At 43.7% G+C, this 12826-nt stretch overlaps 1 long non-coding RNA gene across 1 annotated transcript in view; it reads right to left on the minus strand.

Annotated features, from left to right (window-relative positions):
- Positions 1 to 7715, minus strand: part of LOC122536199 — a 47027-nt gene extending 39312 nt beyond the window's left edge. The window contains exons 1-2 of the long non-coding RNA XR_006308355.1: positions 7506 to 7715; positions 5803 to 5891 (exon numbers count right to left, since the gene is read on the minus strand). This is a non-coding gene — a long non-coding RNA (uncharacterized LOC122536199). The remainder of the gene's footprint in view (positions 1 to 5802; positions 5892 to 7505) is intronic.
- Positions 7716 to 12826: the final 5111 nt, after the last annotated feature.

A 12826-nucleotide genomic window follows, 5' to 3' on the forward strand; every position in this document is an offset into this window, starting at 1 on the left:
TAGAATTAAAGTATGCAAAAGCACATTTATCTAGAGAACCCTGGAACATAATAACTTTCAAAATATTTCATTCTCCTGCTATTTTCCATTTCAAATTCTTAATTTCAAGCAACAGACCATTACAAGACTTAATATTCCGAAACAAATTTCCCAATTTCTGTTCCTGTTTCAAGAAATTTGCGGGAATTGGCTTGAGATTTTCTTCATTCTCACCGGCAATGATTACATTGAGAAAAGCGAGGAAATTTGCCGGTCGCGATTGTGTGTCAACGGACTCTTTGGATCAAGATTGATAAATCGTCCTGCTAATTTGCGCCAATTGTGTAATTTCTAGTTGCTAGTCGTCCTCGGGACGACTAAATTTTTTCCACCGGGCTCGTCGGGACGATTTTGCACGGTAACAATTACACAAACCCAACACAGCGTGCGAAAAAATCTATCGAGTCGAACGCAATCCGCGCGATTAATCCCCCCGGCATCCCTAACTCAATACACGCCGTTTAATTTAGCGAAATTAAACTTTAAACCTTGTTGGATCGGCGGCGCGAAAGGGAAGAGGGGCGGAGGGGAAAACCTGGCTTCACAATTTAAAAACAAACGCTATTAAACGATCCCGAATTTACTCGATGCTTTTCCAATTTTGCGCGGCAATTTCTGAAAAAATAAAATCCGCCCCGTCGATTCGCGATTCCAATTAAACGTTTGGCCTCGGTTCCAACGTGTATTCCCCTCCCCCCTCCTCCTCGTTTAACGTCTACCCCCCACCCTCCCCTCGGGGGGAGGGAAACTTTAAGCAGAATCGAAAACGCGAAGAACGTGACTGGATTTATTCCGCGCGCGGCCATTGTTTCGAGACGTCTGAAGGACGATTTCCTTTCGAACCGCCGCTGTTTCTCATCGAGTATAAAATTAACGCACTCTCATACTCAATATTCGTCCAGTGAAACGTTTCAGAAAAGTCCAAGTGAAACGAAGTTGACCGGTTTTTACGGCTGCTTCGAAGCTTTCGACGCGTGACGATGATCAGCTTCGACGTTATAGTCGAACCACGAGGCGACGTTAGGGCCATTTTAACCCGTTTCTTCCATTTTTCTTTCTCGAGCTAATTCCAGTCGCTGTTACACGGAACTTTGATACCTCGCGCTTTCGTTTCACCGAACGAGACCGGCGAAATGCTCGTCGAAATCCTCGAGCTTCGTTCATCGCCTCGGTTCAAATCGAGCGAGCCAGAAACAGAAACAGTTCCGCGATTGACCACCATTTCGCGAACCAAGGAGAGAGAGAGAGAGAGAGAAATGGAAAAGATCGAACGACTAGAACACACGGTGCGAAGCATGTTCCAGCACCGGGGGAACTGGGTCGGCGATTATCCCGTTACACGTAACCGGCGGTAAAGCAGGTGGCTGCATTACCACGCTCGCCGAGAAGATTCCACGGAATCGCGGCGAAATCGAGTAGAATACTTTCAATCGGTTACTCCCAGTCTATTTCTACCCGGCAGCTTCTCTCCCCACATTGTTGACCTAAATCCCGGTGGTACATGTGCAACGAGAACCGACCTGGCTACTGGTTCTTCCCAATTTTCTTCGCTTCCGGTTAGACTGCAGCCACCCAGCCGCCGGATGGGAAACGCGACCGTTACCCAAGAACTCACGGGGATTACCCCTTCTGTGTACGCGAATTTCGTTTCGCTCGTCCATTGGAAAAAGTAAAATATCACGGTGATATCTCGCCTCGGCGAATTGTCCTGGTAACTCGACTTTCAATTGGACGCGTGGTTCGATCGCGATTTTTTCAGGCATCGAAAGTATCCTTCGTCTTTTAATTTAGCTTAGTCTTTCTGAATATCTTTCAGATCCTTAAATTTAGATAAATTTTTTTTTCTTTCTTCTAGACAAATTATTTTTTTTAAAATTAGTTTAATTTTTTAATATTTCTCGGATCTTTGAAAAGGTTGATCGAGCTAGGACGCTCGAATGATCGCGATCGTACGTGTAGGAACGAATGGAAAAAGCGGAAACACGGATTCTTGTTCGACAATTTGAAGAACGATCGAGTGAGCCTCCGCGTTCTGCCAAATGTTTTTCGACTCGACGATGAAGAAAATTAATCTTGGCAAACGTTTGTCCCGGGATTGATGAGAGCCGGAAAATTGATTGTGCCAGGCGAGGTAGTTGGATTGTTTGTTAATAAGAACGTTTCTGATTTTAAGAAAATCCTTTCCAAAAGCGTTTATTATTCCAAGGAAATAATATTACACACTGTGCTTCCCCATACAAAATCCGAAGAAACAACAATTTTATAAAAATCCCACAGAGATAAACGTCAGCGTTGATCGATCATTCCGTATCTTCCACCTATGTAAACGTCAACGATACAGAAACTTTATCGATGGATATTATTAAGACACTGGTACGTTGAATTTAATTTGAACGTTGATTAACATCTCGCTGCTGAACGAAAGATCGATGGGATTTCATTTCTAAATACACAGAGAATAACGAAGGTTTGGTAGACAGATAATATTATGTGCGATGTATGAAGATATATTACGAATGTTATATATTATATAACAGAGAAAGAAACGAAAGAATATCATATAATTCCATTACATATTATAGAATGAAGAATTGAAGAATCATATTGCACGAGGGAATTTCAATTAATTTTCACTGTTGATTAGAATCCAACTGAAACGAAATGCCGCTGTTTCGTAGAAACTGAAATTTTTGTACAAACTTAGTGAAAGAAATCGTACATTTTGTTTTATACAACAAAGGTTGTTTTGTATTATACAACAAAGGATCAGAGAATTATATTACACGAGAAAATTTCGATTAATTTTGACTGTTGATTAGAATCCAACTGAAATTCTGCTGTTCGTAGAAACTGGAATTTTTATACAAACTTAGTGAAAAAAATCGTACATTTTGTTTTATACAACAAAGGTTGTTTTGTATTATACAACAAAGGATCAGAGAATTATATTACACGAGAAAATTTCGATTAATTTTGACTGTTGATTAGAATCCAACTGAAATTCTGCTGTTCGTAGAAACTGGAATTTTTATACAAACTTAGTGAAAAAAATCGTACATTTTGTTTTATACAACAAAGGTTGTTTTGTATTATACAACAAAGGATCAGAGAATTATATTACACGAGAAAATTTCGATTAATTTTGACTGTTGATTAGAATCCAACTGAAATTCTGCTGTTCGTAGAAACTGGAATTTTTATACAAACTTAGTGAAAAAAATCGTACATTTTGTTTTATACAACAAAGGTTGTTTTGTATTATACAACAAAGGATCAGAGAATTATATTACACGAGAAAATTTCGATTAATTCTGACTATTGATCAGAATCCAACCGGAACGAAATTCTGCCATTTCTAGAAACTGAAATTTATACAAACTTGGCCCTCAATCCCTTCACTTTTCTACCAGAAGTGAAACTGACGAAATTTCGTTAACTATCACGCCAGATTTCTTCCGTCCCCATTGCGAATCCAATTCTGCTCGGGCAAATCCCGAAAAACTTCTCACGCCCGTCCGCCCTAACCTAAAAACTCAAGAGTAAACGATGAAACGATAGTTGCGCGCGAGGAAACGCGTCGGCTGAAAACATCCGAAATTCAGCTTCTGGCCGTCAGCTTGAGAGACGCGGAGACGGAGGAGGACGAGGCCTGGCTGGAAAAACATCACGCGGCTCATTGCCGGGAGATTTGGAGGGAAAGCGGGCCGAGATTGCCGGGAAATCCTCGGGAACATTACCGAATCGGTACGCGTGGTCGCGTGCGAGTTACACGGCCGCGCGGAGGAAAACAAAGAAGAAAGGGATCCTATGAATTCGTGAGTGACTTCGGATATCACGTTCCCCGGCGTCTGCCAGATATTTCCTTCGGGTTTCCTGTGTGCACACGCGCATCCCTCGTGTAAGGGGTGTCCCTCCGCAAAGGGACTTCTCTGGCTGATTCGAACGACGAGAAAAGAAAATTTTTAGAATCTATTTTTTTCTTTTTCTTTGTGTTTTTTTTTTTTTTATAAATCAGCGAAATAATAATAAACAAGACGGAAAAGAAGAATTGGAGGGATTCTGATCGCAGATTAGTAATTATTAATTTAATTACCTCGCGTGGTTCGACACGGGACGATTCGAGGATGACATAGCAGAATTATGAATTACTCGCGGTAATAAGCGGTACTGTAATTAGTAAATAGTTAATTCGATACGAGATACAAACTGGGCCACAGATTTGGGTGCCGATTGATTTGTTCGATAATTGGTCAACCTACATTTCTGGTGTTTGCCAAATCTGCTAGTTTCGTATAACTATCAATAGACGAGCAAGAGCTGCACTCGCGATGCAAAATTTGAAAATTTCTTACAGATACACGGATGAAATTCTAATAAATGCTAATTAAACTCGGAGTTGTCCATTCAAAATCTCACTTCGAACTGTTCTTCGTTTAGCGATTAATTTTTTTAGGATAATGTGATTGATTTGTTGCTAGAAAAATAGGAATTGAGCGAGAAAAGTAGAGTCGAAGCGCAAAGAGGAAACAAAGAATCGCAAGCAGACGGGCTGGTAGAATTTATCAAGAACGAAAGGAAGGAGGTCCGGTTCCTCGGTCGGAACGGGCCAAGAAAATTTCACCGCCGCGGAGAGAGAAGATATGAATTTTCATCGGGAAGTCGGACGATAAATTTTACGTACGCTCGCGACGCTCGCCCATTATGTAGATAATCGCGCGACGAAATTTACGTCCCGCGACGCCGCGGTACGTTTGTAGACACGGCCAACGAAAACGAAACCGAGGCCCAGAATACATTTGCGTCGGCCTCGCGTTCTTTTAAAAACTGCCCGACGCTCGGTCGAATTTCAAGACGACACTGCAAAGCTTCAACGCGAAACGACCTTTCTCGAAAATTAATATCGAATATTGCTTAATATCCTGAGGTATTGCCTTCGAAAATCGATCGAAGTGATTAATTTAAATAAACCAAGATACGAAGAATAGCAATTCTCGAGCAAATGGAAATTTGCGCGAATGTATCTGAAGAAAGGATACATTTCCATTTTAAAGTTCAGGGTAAATGAAAAGAAACGTAAAAATTCGTGTGGGAGAGATCTTTTAGTCTCTAAAAATTTTTCCTACCATTAACTTCAAAGGAACGGCGTCCTGTAGTCGTCCCAAATGTAAAACAACCTCTCGACTTTCGGTACTAATCTTCTGGCCAATCTTTAGCCAACGAAAGAGTCGACGACGGCTGTCTCGGTTGAATAAAAATTCCAAAAAAATCCCGACGAAAGTTATTTACGAATGAGAGAGGTGCTCTTTTCGCCGGTCTAACCCAGTTTCGCATCGTTCAAGAGGTCGCACCGCGTCATTGTACCGCTGGAAACGTTCGTGAAACTTCGTCCCCTTCTTCGTCTTTTGATTCCTAACTCGCGAACAAAAACGAAAGACAGAGAGAGAGAGAAAACGAGACCGAACAATTATGGAACGCGCTCGCGAACGATAGAGTAAGCAATTACAGCCACGCATTTCTTCCTTTTGTTTTTTCCCCTCTCGACCTCCGGCTACTCGAAATTTTACGGCTCGCTGCAAGCAAAAACGAAACGCGCGACGTGTGCCGCGAATAAAAGGAAAGGAAAAGAGAGTTTCGTTCGCTCGCGAGATTTCTTTCGAGAAATTAGGTTCGATCGTTTATCGAATAGCTCCGAGAGAAATTCCAGCGATCTCGTTTCGATCGATTCGATGAATTACGATTGGGAGAATGTTCTTTGGTACTCACGTTCCCGCAGGGTGGTTAGTCGCTCGTCCAGGCGAACATGCTCGAGGTTAGGTCCGCGTTTCGAGGAGATCAACACTCATTGGTTTCCTCTGAAATGGAAAGAAAGGAAATGGGTTAATTAAATGCGTCAGTTTGTGGATTAATGAAACTATTTTCATCGTTTGCTTATTTTCTCTTTTTCTTTTTTTTTTTCTAAAATATTTTACATGGCGTAGCGACTGGAAAGTTTCCCCTACTGATTCAAACGTAAAATTTTCTTCATGGTTGAATTTACCCCCCCCCCTCCCCCCTCTCCTGAAACTTGCTGCACGATTTCTTTTTTTTTTCGAAATTTTATACTTAATAAAATAAGTGAAGTTTCCTGTAAAAAAAAAATATCATTTCAATTTTGGCGAATTTTATGTATAGCAATTTTATATGTTGTAGCAATTTCTGTTCAGTTTTTAGCAGTTTTCAATAATCGTCAGCAATTTTCAATAGTTTCAATGATTTTTTACAGTCTTCTGTAATTTTCTATAGTTTCAAGTCCCGTTATGCATCTCAAAAATTTATAGTTCATCAATACATTATAAAAATTGATAATTCATCAAATTTATAGTTCATGAAAATTTATAATTCATCAATCACAGCTCAGGAATGTCGAAATAAGGGCTTCGAGTTTTAAAAAGTTGAACAAAGTTGAATCGTATGGAAAATTCAGTGAACTACGAGTGACCATATATCCATAGATGTACAAAGTCAGAATTCAATTCAGCTCGAATTTATTAAAACGTATTATTTCCCGCTTCCTTAAGCTAATTCTCCTTTGAATTACAAAAAAAAGGATCAAACCATCGGAGGTTAAGTTAACCAAATAAATCCAATTGAAACGTATCTCACTGCGAGGTAATTCTCATCGGTACAGCGAACTCGAAATAAACTCGAGGCGAAAGTTAAGAAACGGCCATTCGTAATTTAATTATATAAATGGCCGGGAGACAAACATTCTCGCGGTAGGAGCAAAACGTCCGGACCAATTCTAATTCGAAGAAATACCATGCTCACGTGTATGTGTGTGTGTGTGTGTCTGTTTATGTTTCAACTTTTTCGGCGAGTAATTTCCATAAAAACACTAATCCACGAGATTTTAAGAAAGTCCAGGTTCGGCCAATTCTCGGGCCACTGTTGACTTTTTATCCCTCCCCTCTGCCCTTTCAGTAGTAGCCGGATATCCGCCGGAAGCTACTTCTCAAAAAGACGGTGCTTAAGCAAGAGAGAAACAGAGAAAAAAATTCCTGAAAACCAATAAAATAAAAAAGAAAAAGAAGAGATAAACATCGACTCGCTTATTTCTGACTCGTGTACGAAAATTTTCCACTATTGCGTGTGGAAATAAGATAAATTCCTATTTGTTCCTTAACGGGTCCAAATACTTTGTTCTCGATCAGACTTGGTATTAATCGAGCTTAAGAGACTCGCAGATCCAAACATGTACAATCGACGCGAAATTCATGCTCTCACAACTTTCGATGAAATATAACGTAAAAATATAACACAGAAGCTAATGAAATACTGAAGTAGTAGGCAAATACTTCCTGCAGCCACCGTGTGCATACACTCGCCGCTTTATCGAGACAAAAATGTCTCCTACGTTTAAAAGTTGCATGCCTTTTGTGGCTGGCTGCCACGCTACCAAACTACAGCTGCTATTTATACGTATGTACCTTTCGTTCTTGTTGTTCCAAACGCTCGAGCGTTATTTCAAGCAGGTTGCGCTAACGTAAAACACACACACACGCGCGCACACACGCACACCGGTGAGAGGACCAGACAAAAACACACTAGACGCGCAGAGGCGAGACTCGCGAAGCATGCGACGCCCATGAAACTTCGATGACGACTGAGGGAACGTTTCGCGATTTCAAGGGTACGTACGTACGTACGTACGACACATAATTCACAGCTGTGTTGCGAGTGGGAATACGGCGAATCTAGACCATCCGACGAACAAAATGCGCCTTTATCGAATATAAACTGGAATGCAGAACGTTTAGATAGAAGTAATTGCGGCAGACGGCTAATAAAAGATAACGAGCGACGTTGCGTGCACCTATCAGCATGATTTAAAAACTTGTTCTACCGTTGCACGTGTTTTCCAACGCAGATTCAATAGTGATTTTCAGGAATTTCATCGGGATTAGTAATTTATGATCTCCCAGTGGCATTCTTTTCTTTGTCGCGCAGAATTTTAATAACATTTAACAAAAATGAACAGCGTTCGAGAATGAAATCAAGAGCTTCGAGGCTCGAGAACGCGAGTTTCATAGGCGAACGTTTACATTTATAGCTATATATATATATATATCAAGAAAGTTTCAAGCGCTTAACAGCTCGATACTAGTCGCGATCAATCTTGCGAGCGTTGCTAATCAGCAAATCCGCGATTTATCTCATTACCGGCCGAGGCCAATGAAATTGCCCTTCTTTCCAACTCGCGCCTCGGCCAAATCGCCCTGAGCAAGTTCAGCAGTTGCCGAGCGTGAAAAACGAGCGGAAATCAGCGCGGCCGAGATCGGTTACGAGCATTGTTCCCTGATTGCATCGTTGAACAGCTCGGAAGATAGCTTCCCGCGGCTCTTCGTCGCCCCGGTAATAAGATCAAAGTGACCGACAACCGAATTTTTGGATAAATTTTTCAATTACGTCAGCTGAATCATCTCGTCTCGCGATCGCGAGAGACAAAAGGCGCGTCGGAGACACTTTCAGACGCCATTACGGTTGCGTCGATGCGTGCCACCTGCCATTTTGTTCATCGGGAATTCATGAGAGCTCGCGTATCGCGTTCAGACTACGCTCTCGATGCACATTGTTCCACCACGAATACCGGGGGCGAAATTTCGTTACAACTTCCGTTGAGCACGTTCCCGGCGATTTTATTAGTTGGAATTAAAATGGCCGACGCTCTGGCCACGGGCGCGGGAGCGAGTTTTGATGAGCGGATCGATTGATGAGCCACGACTCCGATGTTTGCGCGTGCTGTTTACCAAATTGTGTGCACGTTTTTGAAATTAGGCGAGTCTGTTTGCCGCCTCCCGTCCCTCGTGTTGAACGAAGCGTGAAAACACAGCCAGCCATCGGGGAATGTAAGAACGTAAGATATTTTTTTCGCTCGATATTCTTTGCCTATCTTGGACATTGATATTTAATCAGACCAAGCTTGCGTCTTTTCTTTTCTCAGCGACTTTGTTCCTTTTGTTTAGTATTTTGTTTAATATTTTCTGTCTCGAAAGAAACTAGAGAAGCTAGAGAAACCTAACCGAAACACGGGCCAGTGGTGTTGGCCATCCAGGTGGCGCTAGTTTGTTATCCACAAGCGCCGAAACTCCTCCGAAGATTGCTCGATGATGAATTAAAGGTGGGTAGCGTGAACGCGTATATCGTCTTTGGAGATTCAGATTTCCGCGCTCTCGTTAAGCCGGCCTGGTTAGTCTCTTTGTGGATCGTTGAAGTTCAGCGACGGGTCGCTGAAGACTCGACTAATTTTCAACTGCGAGACGATGCCGCCGGCGTTCAATTAACGAGCCTTTCTTCGATACAAGGGACCCGTGATCAGAGGATCGACGTTGAACCCTTCCCTCGCGAACGCGTACACGCGTTCTAATTATTATCCACGCCCCCACGCTGACGCGCTGTTTCGTTCAGGTTGTTTGCCGAATCGGCCGTTTCAGCCTGGGTATCCTTCTTCGTTCTTGTCGACAATTCACTCTCCGAGTCACACGACTCAACGACATTTTCAACTTTCCACCAAGGTTTCGCTCTTGAACTCCGACGTCGGGATTCATAGTTTTTCAACAACGCGCCGATAAATAATTCGTCTGAACGTAATGCAATCAGCAAAATGCACGTAGGCAGAGGAGAAACAGGTGGAGGCAAGGGATGAAGGGGGGTTTATTCGATATAATACGATCGATCCGCGAGATTTTAAGGGGGGAGGGGGGGGGGGATTGGTCGAACGTAAATCCAGCGGGGGAGATTAGCGATCGCGGCGTTACGACATATGTACGCGTGCAATATTTAAGCCTCGTTAAACGCATAATTTCAAATCGGCCGTGGGCTCCGCGTCATATGTTATTGATAACCGGTGCCGCGGATGCGCGGCTCGCTGTTGAATAATGCGCGGATTACGCGGTCTAAACTAAAGCAAACGTCGAATAATTAACAAGACACCCGCCCCATCCCCTCCCCCTCGCTCTCCTGCTCCTCCTTCACCCGACACGCTTTGAAAGGCCGACGCGAGAGGCTCCTGGCGGACCCGCGAGCGTTACGCTTCGGCCTCATTAACTATACAACTCCCAGTCTCTTTGACGCGGCGCGAAGAGATTGATGAGCCCAGCTCCGACCGATTAGAGGCAGTGATTAAGAAACCTGGCCTCCGCCAGTTTCTGTGCGAGCTGCTGCTTTTCTGGATTTGGCCGTTTTCTTTTTCGTTTCTCCCCCTTTCTCTCTGTCGCTCCGAATCATTTTCACGCATCCGTTCGCTCCGAGCTTTCAGTTTGGGAATTAACGAGAGATTTATGAATTCGCGGAAACTTTGACAGACACCTCGGCCAATTTTTTTAATAGAAATCCGAGCCAATGCAGGTCGATAGAGTTTTCTGTCTTCCTCCGAAGACACCTGTCCCGAATAATTATCAATCAGGAAGGTTCTAAAGGGATCGGAAATGATCGAAACGACTCGGTTTTCCCCTTTATTGCGTATATATATATATATATATATTTCCACGTCGAGGTAAAAAGAACCAGGGAGTAATAAAGACACGTCGGTAATGAAGAGCAAAGATGAAAGGGGAGGAGGAATTTTTCCCAGAGATCGTTGCCAGCCCGGGCCTTTTACTTTCATTCTCGTACGAGGCGACTGTAATTTGCCGCCTTTTAGAGCGCCGAACCTCGATGGCTTTTACGACGCTCGATACGACCGGTTTTACGATTCTGCGTCCGACGATGAGCAAGCAAGAGCGCCGGAGGAGGGGCGGTGTATCGGTATCGCGAGCCGTTAAACTGCGAACGAGCCGAGCGTAGGTGTCTTAAAGGGAAATCAGATAATTGAATAACGGTCGGATACAAAATTTCCACGCCCCCGAGCGCTTTCACCAGCCCGATTTACGTGTCCCAGGGAATTTCGCGCCGATCTGGCGCAAAGAAGCTTCAAGTTACGTTATTAAAGATCAATCGGCCTCGATTCTAGGTTCATCGGGAAAGAGGTAACTAGATTACACTTTTAATAGCCGAACTCTCGCCGTGGCAAATGAGAGAGGTAGTTTCGTGGGAGCTACCTATCGAGCCCTTGACCAAACACACAGTTATTAAAACGGATGTGTCGTTTTCCAAAAAAAAAAAAAAAATGGAGGGAGAATTGAAAAAAAAGGGAATTTAAAAAGAGAGAGAGAGATATCGACAATTTCAATTTCCAGACTCGCGATCAAAGAAATACTCGTGGACGAGGTCGCGGGGCTTTGATGTCGCTGACCACGTGCAGCAGCGACAATTTCGCAGTTGGCTCGCGAGCCCCCGCGTCGATCGCGACGATGACAAGAGTTATTTTCTGTCTGACAGGTGTCGGTGAAGCGTCGATCGTTTTTTAAAGCTCGCTATACAACGAGAGGAGGGCCAATTGAACAGACGCTGCGTGTAACACGCCCCAGGACGAATATATATATATATATATATATATATATATATGTGTGTGTGTGTGTGTGTGTGGGCTGTGTTATTTTGCATATAGGAAAAAAGAAAAAAAATACGCACGCGTACACGTGCTCGACCCTCCCCAATCTATGCAGCAACAACAACGACAACGAAAAATCTGCGGTCCGATACCGTGGGACGATCAAACCGATGGACTGGCAAATATTTCTCGCGGACGTTGGTTTTATCTCGGCCAGCCAGCGACTTTTATTGAGACGATACTTCATTCATCGCGCGTGTGATGAGAGATAATTTGTAATTTTCGCGATTTAACGTCGCGTAAACGTGGTATCTTCATCGTGTTCTTTGGCAGAATCGTTCTATTCGATACGTAAGATTGAAACGGTAGGAGAATAGGTTAGAGGGCCACCTTGGCCTGAAAGTCCCTAGACGACAATTTTTCACTAGATCCACTTGTGTCACCTCGCTTTCCGTCACAGTCATTTTCTAGTGAGTATCAAACTACCTAAAGCCAGTGTCTTTAAACCCTGCCCGTCGAAACAGCCAGTCACAAATTCATTACATCACCGAAACGAGGACTTTATCCTCAATCTCGATCGCAACAAACAGCCCCCGAAATCCCCCATTCTGCTCTACCATCCTCCGCTCGAGCAGACTCTATCAAGATTCCCCGGCCATGTCGTGACAACGCTCGTTACCCTCTCATCTCCTACACGCTGGATCGATTATATCGCGGCGGTTCCATCGCTCGCGGTACGTGCCGGCAACGCACGGTTGTACACGGCGAAACCGCAAGGAGCAGCCCTGGTAGACTCCCTTAGCATCGCGGCTCGCGAGACTTCGTGACGAGCAGCCATTCCTCCGCTATTTTAGGGTTACAAAGTTCCGGCGTAGATCGCGCGGATAGGTTGCCGCGGGCTTATTTATGGATCGAATCCGCGAGATTTCCGGGAAAACTCTCTCTCTTCCTCTCTCTCTCTCTCTCTATCTCTGGTCTCTCTAACCAAGGTTGCCAAGTTCGTTTGCTCGTCCAGTAGACTCGTCTCTTTGATGAAATATCGTCGATAATCGGCCGCCCGGTGTCTCGGAGAGCCTGCTCGTTCCTCTCCGCTTTACGCAAAGCGCGTGGACGCTTCGTGTAGTAATTTGACGCCTTTTTGCTGTTGCATTTGTCGCTCCGTTTGCGCCGCTGTTTCGTGAGGATTCGGACGAGCTTGAAATTGGAGATTTTTGGAGATTTTCTAACGCGCGTTGCCGTTTCGTTTCGCATCCGCTGGGTTACAGTGCAGGTTTGTTCCATTTTGTTTCAGACATTGTTCGTTTTTTTTTTTTTTTTTTT

This window comes from Frieseomelitta varia, unplaced genomic scaffold (assembly GCF_011392965.1).
Source record: "Frieseomelitta varia isolate USP_RPSP 00005682 unplaced genomic scaffold, Fvar_1.2 scaffold_809, whole genome shotgun sequence".
Lineage (NCBI taxonomy): Eukaryota > Metazoa > Arthropoda > Insecta > Hymenoptera > Apidae > Frieseomelitta > Frieseomelitta varia.